Source organism: Lineus longissimus, chromosome 2, assembly GCF_910592395.1.
Source record: "Lineus longissimus chromosome 2, tnLinLong1.2, whole genome shotgun sequence".
Classification (NCBI taxonomy): Eukaryota; Metazoa; Nemertea; class Pilidiophora; order Heteronemertea; family Lineidae; genus Lineus; species Lineus longissimus.
In genome coordinates, this window is record NC_088309.1 from 23,124,742 (window position 1) to 23,135,610 (window position 10,869).

Consider the following 10,869-nt stretch of genomic DNA (forward strand, 5'->3'; position numbering starts at 1 on the left):
CGTTCACATATAATTGCAACATGTCACTGCTGGACTTGATTTTTTCTCTCAATAAGTAACGATGCCAAGCATGTCAAAGTGTTCCTTTTACAAGACCCTGGATAATGCATATATCAAGTTTAAATTGCCAACTAATATCACGGGTTGTTAAAAGAGATAGTTTTGTGGAGGTTGTCGGGGCCTAATTACGAAAATTGCCCTGGTATTATACGCCATTTCCATTGCTAATCGGAATAGAATTGCTGAACAACTCACAATTTATGCATCAGATGTCAATGTTTATTTTTTGAAAAAAATTCCGTTGGCATCAACGACCAAAAAAGCTCCTGTCCAGTATGGTATGATTCCTCTAATTGATTAGCATAGCCAGGCAGATAATGATGAAGGGAATAAGTTAAGAAGAAGCTAATTGGTTTCTGTTAACAATTTGCCTAAATTCATCTTGTGCTGAGAAGTGCAAGTACACCTGCAGACGCGGGCAATCGGACGCTGTCTTCAAAATGTGATACGACAGTGAAATGTTTCAACGATACGCGACGCAGCGCAGCGGCTGCTGAATCAACTCGATGGCGTGTATTGATTAACCTCTGAGCATAAAGGTTGACATCTTCTTCATACATTAGGAGACCAACATCTCGAGAAAACCGGCTGTGTGGGCTGTAGCTACGGGTCCATGGGCCTGCCAAGGGCCGTATGACCTGAGGACCAGATATGGTGACCTCTGGGTGAGATTTGGTCCGTAGCTATGCAGTTACGTTAAGGTTTACGATGCTTTTTTTACCAGAATGATCAAACTTTGACATGACCGAGTGATCTCTCTGCCCTCTCATCAGCATACGATGCATTAATTAAGGCTGCGTAATACGGTTGACGCCTTGATTACAGTGTGGCTACGAAGGACGTGCCGTCAAGGGGAAAGGTGGGCACGAAATGCCGGTCTTCGTCAGGATGGGGATTTAATTGATGGGACAAGATGCCTTCGGCTTGCCGTGGCCAGAATGTCCAGAGCAACCGTTGATAGTATATTGGAAAGGTTGATAGCAGTGCGAAGGAGAGCCAGTAACAGTCGTCCTGCGTGCGTTTTCCTTCTCCCCTTACACACGCTGATTTTGATTTGTCCTGATTTTGATTTGGCATGTGATCTCTGCGTTTCGCTCTTTTTCTGTCTGGTCGTTGTAAGCAGCAAAGGTCGCCTCTCCACAGGAGTGATATTTGATACGTGATGTATACAGCAAACGTTTTACCAGTACACCACAAGTACGGAGGGTCTTATACCAGTTAACTCGGTATCTTAAAAAAACGGAATGGATGGCCACAATTTTCTATGTGGAGTTGTCTTTGTAAGAGGTCACCGGTGTTGGACATTTCCTCTATCATTCATATTTTTCTGTCCAAGTGAATAGTGATGCGTTAGCATTCATCCCCATACAAAGAATCTGTAGAACCACAAAGAAATATTGCCAGATCTACTTTTTGACAGCACAATATCCAGAAGTTATTTTTAAATTTGTCAAGATGCTGTTTGGGTCATTTACAGACTTCATAAATCGTACCATAGTGGGAGGACGACAAGGAGACAAAGACGCTGGCCAAGCAAAGAATGGCTGCCGTGTCACTAGGTGGTTAGCAGGAAATATATTTGAGACGCCATGTTAACCCCTGATGATTAAAAAACTCCCGAATTTTTTTTTTGTTGATAAAGAAAAAAGGAGCCACTACATTATTACTACAGTGTGTTAAAACACGAAGCCAATCTTTTACTATGATGCGAATTTATTTTTCAGTTTCCCCTCGTTATGTGAAGGCAGGCTGATACCAGATACACATTCATCGATATATTTATGGGCGGGAGGCATTTCTTTAATATAAAATTGATTTGTTTGAAAGACGATATATGATTCAGATAATTGTAGTATCACTTCCAATGCAAGTGGGGATGATTTGCATGACCGTAAGGCCTTATATCGGTTACATAAGCAAGTGTTAAGTACTAAATCACAAACGGGTTGTTTAAATGAATGCAATACTAGTTACTGTCGCATATACATTGCAAACACTGTCGTAAGGGTATATTGATTTGACCAAGAGGTGTCAAAGGACGCAAAGGTTTCTAATTGCTATAAGTTACACAAAACCATAAAACAAAAGCATAAATTGCCAATCTACAATTTTGATATCTTATATCACAAAATTTTAAAATCCCGTGATTTCTGCCATACACCTCTTACTGCAGCAGTGAGACTGCATCTTGACAGATAACCTTACGGTATCATTGACCAGCTTTGTGATAACGGAGCCTTGTTTGGATAGATGCACGGTCTTGCCATTTTTATAACCGACCTCTGAGAGCTGTGGTATAAGTATGTCCTTTAGCAACTGTTTCTGACGAATGACATTTTTTATGAGCGATGACAAAAATCTATGAGCAATGAAAAAAATATGTTAGTACTCTCTCGCTCTTAATAAGCAAACCTGGAAAAAGGCTGGGAGCTTACCTTTTTCAACACGAAAGATAGCAATACTAGGAACAGTTACAGGAATCAAAAGCAAATGTGTCGACATGTTGACATTTTGCCCAAATGACACACATTACCAGAAAGGCGATGGTTAGAGATAACCTCCCAGCTGAAGGGTAACGGGAGGCACAGCGTTACCTTTCTTCACTTCAGCAGAGTTTTCGAAATATAGTGGAACCTCCCTTAGCGGACACCTCTCTAATTAGGACAACCTCTCTATAAAGGACACTAGTTTTGGTAGTTTCCTTTCAATTTGACCTCTCTAATTAGGACACCTCTCTATTAAGGACAGCACTTGTCAGTCCCGAGGGTGTCCTTAATAGAGAGGTTCTACTGTATTGTCTTCCATGGGTGTGATAGTAGAAACTTGGAAGCGGTTTCTGTTGATGAAACAATTATCTTCTATACTGAATAGTCTGTCGATTGTGAAAAGTTGGTCTCTTGACATTTTAGCCAATTTCGGTATAACTGAACATTATGAGCTTACATCATCAGTGCAAAAAAGACATGGTTGAACACTACCTGCTCCTAGTTCTCAAGGAATGCAGTTATTCATGTCAATATTCAAGTGTGTATGTGTTCATATCTTAAGAGGAAGTTTTTTTTCTAGTTGACCTGGTTGTCCCATCGGGTCACAAAGAGTGGCCTATTAGTCATTCCGCGTACATCAGACATATTGGTGCAAAATTCCTTAGCATGTACGGGCGCACTTCAGTGTCCTCACATCACTACCAGGTCAAAGGACAATGGGCATGTGAAAAAAATATCTGGATTGAAACGCTACCCCGAGTGTTTTACGAGTTAGAGGACGTTTTTCAAACAGGTTTTCAGTATCTGGAACAAGGTATAGGTCACCCACACCATGGTCGTGGCCCAGGAATTCATTCTCGAGAGGAGTGTTGGCCATTGTCTAGAGGTGGTGTATTTTTGCGTGGGTCGCCGAAAGGCGGCAATGTGAACATGTCAACAGAAGGAATGCACACTTTCGTTGTGTTCTCGGCCGTCTTGGGCAAACATAGAGGCCACATGGTGGTGGGACTGTATTTCAAAATCTCTATGATGCTTACATGTACCGGCGGAAAATAAAATATACAGTTTTGATTAAGTAATGAAAGGTCTGCAATGACACTGTCAATGTCTTGTCATCAAAAAGAGGTTTTGCGGCAATTCCGAATTACTGAATCAACCCTAGTTCCGAGTCTATTTCGACTCCATAAGAGGACCAATCAAATGATAAATTACTACGTAGTGTTTGTATCAACAGGGCACCGATCAGCCATGAGCGCATCGTTTTACTTGTTCTCACCATGAAACAGACGCCATCTGCGAAGAAGTGATACCAACTAAAAATCCCAATAACTGATGAAAACTTCAAGAGGTCGCTTTATATCTTATAACAATCTAAAACTGAACAGAATAATTGAACAGAGCAAATTTGAAAATACAGAGTGTCTGTAATTACTAAACGGAATTATTTTTAAGTGTACAAACAAGTCAATCTGTTGCCTGCTGAGCAGACAGTAGGCCATTAATGACTATGATGACCTATGTGATAACCTGACAACAAGGCCTACCATTCAAGATTCAATATCACTTAATTGTCAAGGGTTAATTGAATTTTGATCTGATATATAACACATGCTGTACTATGGTTTATGAGGATATTACAATGTATCTTTGTGCATTGCTGATTAAAGTGACCTACCTGCGTTGGATGTGTCAAAGGTCGAGTGTCTGTTGTGCCATTACAAGTTTTTATTCTTGGTAGGATTGTACCGAAAGTAGGTCAAGCTTACAAACACTGGCCGATGTCAACAAGGGTGATGACCTTTGTTTCTACTTTGACCGCATTCAAAGACAAAAAAAAAATTTAGAATTAAAAATCAAAAATTTCATGACAAGACTCATGACGAGATTTTCTTTCTATAGACTTTCCTGAGACTTTGATAAACTTGTCTGAACCAACTACCCGTAAACTTTAAACGTCCGCGTGTATATTTCGATAAAATAAAAAACTAGCTGATGATTTATTGTTATTGATTTCTTATCATTATGAGGTCACTTCCGATAGTAACGGAAACACTACATTTTTGGTCAAATATATGTACATATGTACATATAAACTTATATCCTTCATTATGCATTGAATAAATAGACCAGGGGCGAGACTTTGGGGCGCAAATGTGTGTCGAACCCCTGATCCCAGGACCCTAGACCTACCCCGACCCACCCATAGCACCGAGCGTACCACTGTCGCACGCAATCTCCTGCTCAGGTGATCGAATCCGACACGATTCGTTAGACCCGCCGTGCAGATTTCGTCCTGAGATTATCAGGGATGATCCGTTTGGCCACTAGTATTTTTTTCTTTGCTGATTTCGGGCATGACAAGTAGGTAACGTGAACGTACAAGTTCAGTATTGAGCTTTTGAAATCGGCCAACACTTAAACGCACCCCCTCCCCTTATTTTCTGTGTGTGATGAAGGCTCTACTGTCATCATCATATGAGCTTTGGCTGGCACAACAAAAGGAACAAATTATTTTATGATATTCTTCTAAGGCGACGAGATATCGAGTGATATAAAAACAATAAAACGATTTATCGATCCATTTAAAAATATGTTTTATGGACTGGGGGGCACGCTGGCCCGGTCAGAAAATAAAGGTGTGGCCTAACTGCAGCAGCCTAATTCCGTTCCACTCGTGATAATTAATTTTCCGTGCTACCTTAAGGACGGTCCATTACATAAGAACAATTGACAGGACATGCGAATCAACACTTGATATCATATATCTTGTTCTATCAATACGCAACGCAGTCACCAGGTCTACGAAACCAAAGCTGTCTCTCAGCACGCGAAGTTTCATTTTTATTATTTCATTGGTGCGGTTTTATGAGTAACCTAATTAATTCTCTTGCTGTAACTATAATCGCATCAGCTTCCGGCGAAGTGGAAGTCGTGTATTTGTAGCTGCGGTCTCGCAAACCGCAGCTATCACGCAGAGGCAGTCAGGCGTGGTCGCGGTCGGCTTGAGGGCCGTGCTGATTTAAACCTCAAATTATTGAAAGAATATAAAAAATGAAGAAAACAAGTTTGAGCGATTGACCACATTCAGAAATGATATTTCTGAAATGTCGTTAAATCAAAAGTTAATCTATGGGTTAAGAATTCATGTTGCTTTAGTAAATATGCACGTGTATTGTCATTCGTCACTGGATAATTTTGATTTTGTTGATTCCAAACCAAATGGCAAGATTTTACGAACGAAAATTTGACTAGTATGGTCGTGGTCAACATACCGAAATTCCAATTTCATTACATACATTACTTCGGAAATTAAGTGCATGACTTATCCAATTTAACAATGGTAATTAGTATTAAGCCTAATCATCACCAATTTCATTCAATTTTTTATACATCCTGTCCAAAATGGTCATTTGTGGCCAATTCGCTTTCCAATTTTGCCATAAAAGATTCGAGATTTGAAACCTTCAGTATTACAGTTCAGTGAAACTCATTTAAATCCGAAACCTTTGTTTCGGGCACAGGATGTCGTTAATTGGGGATCCACGCGCCACCAATTTAACACAATTTAAAACAGAAGAAAGACAATGGAATTGCGAAATAATTTGTTGATTAGATAGATAAAAACAATTGCTATTCCAGACAAGATACAAAAGGCCGCATCGTTTCCGAGGATGCATCCAAATTAGTCTAATCATCAATCTCCCAAATAGACAAATACCTCCCTAAATCGTCCAAAAGTCACACTGTGTCATATTATTTGGATGCTTTAGATCAAGAATGTCCAGACGATTACAATTTACGTGTTGTTAATCAAATTAAGTCAAATGGTCTAAATAGCTTTTTGACCATCACTGTCATAATTTATCATCATTGAAATACCATGTAACAAACAAAAATGAGAGATGACTGGTAGATCCTAATTTTGGCAAAGCGTCTGTAGGGCCAGTACCCACCGACCCAGCCTTGATGGGGTGAAACTACTAGGCAACTGTAGTTATGCACATCGGAAGTGGCGTCAACCATCATCGTCGAAAATATGTTTCGAAGTGGGTCTATATCCCCCCCCGCCCCCCACTGATCTTATATAATGATCCCTGTACTGTGACAGTGACCCCTAGAGCATCAGGCCACGACAACATCGAACTTTGGCTAATTAAACAGTGCCATCTTGACATCATCAAGTGTTTATACTTCAAAGAAAGTAAATAATGACTAACAAGATATAGAATATAAAAAAGTGAACGAGCTGATGAACTGGTTATCAACTTTGTTCATATATGCCACGTCATTATATTCGTACAGACATGAACACAACAATACGTTTTCAACGAAGAGTATTTTGTTTCTGTATCCATTCAGACCTACTTTTACTTACTTACGGCTCTTCATCCCTAGTCAGGACATAGAGCCAGAATGCAATGTTTCCATCTTTTTTTTGTCTTTCGCTGTCTTAGCTGTACCAGTTATCTTTCGTGATTTTTTTGTGGAGACTCTACTCATTCAAAGGTATTTTTATCATCTTGAGGTGTGTACGAGTATCAGGTCATGGCAGAATCAGTTATATTTCATTCCATTTTTTTGTTTGCCTCCCGCACGCAACAAAATGGTCTTGCGCCACGGCAGCCAGTACCGCCTCAGAACTAGTAATGAAATGATAAAAGAATTATAAAAAGAAAATATAATTGGAAATATTAGCTTGGGGAGCTTAAATCCAGATAGGTGCGCACCGTGTTTGTTTCCGTTAGTGTCCCCTGTTGTTGATTCAGGATTGCCTGAAGATGTACCATTGTCGTTAAAAACATATTTCGGGTTTAATCGGTTGTTAAGAGAATGCTGTTTTATCAGTTGACACAAGATTTTGGATTTTATGGGTTACGTACCGGGAAATTTGCTACATGTGGAGAATGCTTCAGTGTTACAGCCCCAAGGTTTGTAGGTGATGCGATTCATCCTTTGCAGAGTGATTCCCTGATGTTACATTTCTCCGGGCGGGTCCTGTATCGCAGTCGCCACTCGTTGGAGACGCGAGAGAGGCGGCACTTATCAACAAATAACACGATGCAACACATGAGGCCGTAGAAATGGTAGAAAACTGTTGATGATTTTAAAGATTATTTCAAGAATGCCGTCATTTTCGTTTAAGGTCAAAACACTTTGTTAGAGGTAAACGATGTAGAAGCTTTTCCATGCGTTTTAAAACTATGAAAAGGTGTATATCTGTACTGGGTTCTGCACAACCAAGAAGCACTTAACCAATGCAGTAATGCTGGGACCTCTTCCGATCATGGTAAATGCAACCCCCAACACAGATTTATATGGCATGCCTGGTAAAGCTACAGAAAAGCTGGAAGAGGTGACAGTTTGAGCGCTACTCGTTATTGTGCACTGAAAAGGTGTTCGAACAAACGGGACTGGAGAACCCCTGTGGTTTGAAACTTGCCAAGTAAAAAAAAACACGGACGTGGACTCAAAATTCTAAGAAAACCTCTCAGCACGTGGCCTTATTGTCTTGGTGTCATTATCTGTTTTGGAAGAAAGACAGCCCAATTCAATCAAATTAAGTAGACACCAGAAAGAGGGAGATCTAAAAATTCAAAATACAACAAAACTTCACGACACGTGCCGTTTATTGTCTTGGCGTCATTTTCTTTTGAAGAGAAAAAAGGCAAAAGAAAAAAATCCTGCGGGATCAAGTAGACAGTAGGAAGAGGGCGGTTGAATTGAGTAATTGGGCGGAACCAGATCAATTAACTGTGATAATTACAGGGTATTTTAGAAGTGGATTTCATAACATTAGAATCAGACAATAAATCGGACGCAAACCTGGGACAATTGGTTGCAATTTGAGCGACGGGGTCAAAATATTGGTGACATACTTTGTCATTCTACAACAAGGGCTGCAACTTGAACATATGGTAGAAGCGCATTTTTCAATAAACCGCAAAAGATTAAGCTTTTTTCCTGCAAGATTTGTCATATGTCAGATGTCTCGGTGTGTTTGGCTTGTCTATGCTTGCATGAGATGTCACTTTGTTTGACGGGTCTCTCAGAATCCAATTAAGTTCTCATTCTTTCTATCAGACACGGCATGAGAACCACATGGACCGGCAGCTTTATTCTCAAATCGGACGTCTTGGAAACGTACCTACAATAAAAATGCCATTGGATTCGGATTGTTATACAATCAAAGAAATTTAACCGAGATCTGTTGTGTATTATTCGGCTCGGATAATGTCAACTGCTGTTGGCTTCCGATCAGCTCATCCTTCCGAAGCTTGAAACCGTAACCCCATTCCAAAGAGATGAAAGAATGGACTATAGTGCCTCCTAAAAGCAGCCGTATGCATGAGTACACTAGCTTTAGCCATCGTTTGAGCAAGCCAACGTTATTTCCTTCAGTAGCGTTATGTTTTAACCTAATTGTTACCGATAACGCTTTGAGCAACCTTGTCTTTTTTCCGGCCAAAAAGTCGCTTATGACGATATGTACAAACAAATAATATTGACTAGATGATTCCGTTAGTGCGAATAAAGTGGTGCTTTATGGTATTCGCTTCAAATCTTCTTTGAGCAGGGTGCCTGGTATGTTGGTTGAGTCACCAGATGTTCTGAAGCAAACAAAGTGAATCGCCGGTCCAAGTACTCCTCAATATTTGATCAGGGAGGAGTAGGCGAAGATTTTTTAAAGCCGGGCGGTGATTTTTCTAAGAGATATACACGATATACACGAAGAGTGATATTATGCGGATCAGTATTTAATCAGAATGTTTGTTGGGCTTCAGCAAGTACGTACTTTGATCTCTAAAAGAGGGCGGATATCTCGCAGTCTAAAGTTAATACGTACTTGTATATTTCAGCGTGGAAATTGACCGAGTTATTTGCTCTTTAATCTGCGGCTGTGAATCGAAACTTGACTACCATGCAGCCCGATAAAAAAGGTTAATCAGATATATATTCACTTCTCATGATAATTCCATGTAAAAGTAAGCCCAGTTGCGTCCTCTGATAATTTAAAATGTGGTTATGGGACCAGTTTTCATAGTGAAGCCAATTGAATGCTCTTGCACGAAAATGTAGACCTTCTTCCTACCATACCAAGCCTTTTTGCCCAACATTTTCGATAAACCTTTAATTATAACACACTTCATGGCCTCTAGGTCATCCTGGGTCGCGGTATGTTTTCCCCAACACAATCCTCGGTCGTCCGGTTACGCCTCACTGTCAATGCGCCAGACACCACAGACGTGCTCCGCCTGTTCATTAGGCTCATCTCGGTCATGGGTCATATTTCCACAGCTTGAACTTGTCAAAGGGCATTTGTCACTGGCTGAAAAACAGTACTTCTGGTGCCCCATATCTTCCAAGTTCAATCCAGACTAAAGTGGAAAACATTTAGAGGATTTTGAAGACTTTTTACATACACCATGCACTGGAGTTTGTGTCAACGTTGAACGAAACGAAGCCTTAGTATCCAAATATCGCATGTTTATCTAAAAGCGGGTAGCCGCTGAAGACGCTGATGTTAGTAATCAAGTTTTTTAGAGAGGTCTTGTTGGTTAATTCTCCTGTCACCAAGAGTACAAAGGAACATTTTTTTTCGGTCGGCCTACGCACTCTTTTCAAGAATATCGGATGATATTGGCACAAGAAATACTGGTCTTGGCTTGTACAGAATGTCTTTTGCAGCGGTATTTCTATACAATTCTCTATATAATTTCCAATGGGGATCTCGGCAGAAAAAGCGCCGACATCTTTTTCAAAAGACTTACAAAGACTATTTATTAAGTTAATAATACAGTGACATACATTTGTGTACTTTTTCTGCAAAGAAATTTGCAAACATGTGCGGCAATAGATGATTCTTCTTTGAGTTGATTGTTGCTTATTAAAAGATATCTTGCCTTCTCTACTGTATAAAGAAAGAAAAACAACCCACATTTTTTATTAAACATGGTTTTTCTGAGTTCGATAGGCTTGATCCCAGCTTAATAGCCCTGTTAACCCGGGGTTGAGAAATCCACTTCCTCCATAAATCTCTTGACATACTCAAACAAATACGCTGCTACTATTTGTTCGAGAATGTCAAGAGATTTATGGAGGAAGTGATTCGACTAATTGGGCGACGAGAATGTAAGGTGCCATTGGCGCTTTAGAGCAGTTTGAGCCCCGTCACTGTTTTACAATTCACTCAACGAATGGCAATCTGTCACCGAACAAAAACGTCGGTTAGTAAGAGAGAAGGGGCCCTATTTTGTTGATCACTACATTCTTCTCCTTAACAAATAACGTACCGAAATCATGTCTGCGAACTGCAGGCCCTACG